The 2,524-nt window shown below is 41.2% G+C and overlaps 1 protein-coding gene across 1 annotated transcript in view; it reads right to left on the reverse strand.

Annotated features, from left to right (window-relative positions):
* LOC105939081 (prenylcysteine oxidase-like) overlaps positions 1 to 2,524 on the reverse strand; it is a 38,386-nt gene continuing 35,862 nt past the window's right edge. The window contains exon 10 of the mRNA XM_036142949.1: positions 1 to 10. The gene's annotated coding sequence lies outside the window, so the exon portion shown is untranslated. The remainder of the gene's footprint in view (positions 11 to 2,524) is intronic.

Consider the following 2,524-nt stretch of genomic DNA (forward strand, 5'->3'; position numbering starts at 1 on the left):
AAACATTTCTGTCTGTATGTGGTCGCTGTGCCACTTTCATCTCTCACTCTGCTGCCAACTCAGACTCACGCTGACTCACGTGCGTTCGCATGCCAGCAGACATGAAACGTCTGATTTGACAAAAGCTAAACAACAATACGCAAGAAATAGATAAGGAAAAAGTTTGCGAGACTAACTAATGACCTGCATTTTTTCTTTTTAAAACGCACCGAATTTAATGATGATGATGACGGCAGCACTTACACTCTTATGAGCAGCAGCTCCTACTTCCGGTGTTGTGAAGCAGATTCAACAAAAGCCAGGTCACTCGGTTAAATAAATGTAAAGCAATAAAGCTTCATGCATAGATATAAATCAAGCGGAGCGCTAAAGCGAAAGCAGTAATGCTCCACTTGTGAAAGTAAAATCTGTCGGGTTCATTTTGGCATTAAGACAGCAATTCTTAGTGCTACACTGCCAGACAGAACATGTTAAAAAAAACATAAATGGAAGAAATTGATTTACTGTAAAAAATGGGGACGTGGCCCTAAAAGACAAAAACAAACAAAATAATAGGAAGTCGTTAGTCCGCCCTAACAGGATGGACCTGCAGGACTTTTGGTCTACAAGCCAAGCAAAGCTGAGCTGACAAACAAAAACAAATAATCTAACCCAAAAAAAAGGCAGCAGGATACAGTCAATCAAACTAAAAACATGAAAGTGAAATTAATACCAGACACTTCACAATACCAACCATTTAATAATTGGTATTGAAAGGTGGAGAGCGACAGAGAAACTAACCAAAAACAAATAAAGAGGAAGGCGCTGGCTAAATAGGAGAAAGATGGATAAAAAGATTAAAAAAACAGATAAAGAAGACATATTTATATAAATACATAAGATACACTATATAGAAGATGGATAAAGACCAACACTCACCACCCAGACCAAATTCCTATGGGAAACACTGATAATTCATATATTTTAATACAAATGTGGACAGTGTGAAATCTGTTTTTAGGTCAGGGTATGTTACTATTCAATTCATCAACTAAAAATGGAAACGAGTATGGTACAACTGTAAACCTGCCAAGACCTTGTCTACCTGAAACAACAGGCTGGGCTTAGTGAGCACTGAAGACCATGGTGCCTGCTGTTTAACGTGGGAAAGGAACTGATGTGAAGAAAGATAGCGGGTGCATGCAATCCGTTTTTAGAAACTCTGGAGGAGCTGCAGAGGTTCACAGATCAGGTGGGAAAGTGCAATCTACCAGGGATGTCGCTGTGCAAAGATTTTAAACTTGATACCGACACTAAGAGAAGTTCTCAGTACTCAATATCATTTTCAAAACCACAGAAGCACTTTTTGAAGGCACAGGGCTCTTTCTAGTCAAGAGCAAAAATTGTGATTAATTACAAGACAATGTTTGAACTTCCTTAATTCGGGCAAAACCACAAAGTAGGGGACATTTGAGCACTCATTTAGAAAAATCAGTCATTTAAGTATCACTTCCTTATTGGGCAAAACAATAGAGAAGCTAATAATAGAAGTGTTAAAATCCTCCATGGAAGTACGTACTTTTGAATCAGTTGTTTAATTATTTTACTTTTCTATAAACTGCTTGATTTTATTTTTTTTGCATAGACCTGCCGTAGCCAAGTGAAAACCATTTCTTACAGTGCAAACAAGGTTCAGGTAAATGCTAATGTTTTCAGCAGCAGCTCTGTGTCATGACCTTTGGACTTTTTGGATTACAACTCCACTCCTCCCAGCCAATAGTCACCTAATTAGCTCCACCTGCTGCCACTAATCAGGCCCAACTCTGCTCACCTGCCTTCTTCTACCTGCCAGGTCGCCTGTCTCTCTCATGTGCTCGGCTTGTAGTAACGCTCCCAGTACTGTGTGCCTGCTGGATGTTCAGCCCTCACTGATAAAGGCTTCCAGTGTCTGCTCTCTGTTTCCTCAAGGTCCTGCTGCTTGCTCTGCCCGCTCTGGTGAGCCTTCGGCCTGCATCATCTGCTCAAGTCAACTCCTGCCTTCATCACCTGGTCTGTCTGCTGTCTTCTGGAGGCCTCCTTCCCATTCCTGCCTGCCTCGTCTACTAGCATTCTACTTCTCAAACCTTTTTAAAACGCACTGTGTTGGCTGGATTTTGGGTTCACGCCTACAAACTCGACACTCTGTACAATTTCTCTTTCTGTGATCAACTACATTATCAAGGTAGGATACCAGGGGTTTTCTAGTGTTTTTTTTTTTCTCCTTCAATTGTTAGCTTCAGTCTGGCTCCACCATAACCTGTTTATTATTAGCCACATTAACCCCCACTAGCCCTTAAAACTTAATGGGGGTGCATTGGTTTGTTTCGTTGCTTTAATCTTTAGTAGAAACTGGGCTGGTAGCTAATCACTTTCCTGCATTGATTCGTAAACACAGAACAACGGAGCGTTTCGTGGTTCTGAACTGAGAGGCTCATCTCGAAGGGGAGCTCAGACTGACAGAACCCTGTCTTTGGGCTTTCTCTGCGTCTGTAACGCCAATCTTCAA

Source organism: Fundulus heteroclitus, chromosome 11 (genome assembly GCF_011125445.2).
Source record: "Fundulus heteroclitus isolate FHET01 chromosome 11, MU-UCD_Fhet_4.1, whole genome shotgun sequence".
NCBI classification, from domain to species: domain Eukaryota; kingdom Metazoa; phylum Chordata; class Actinopteri; order Cyprinodontiformes; family Fundulidae; genus Fundulus; species Fundulus heteroclitus.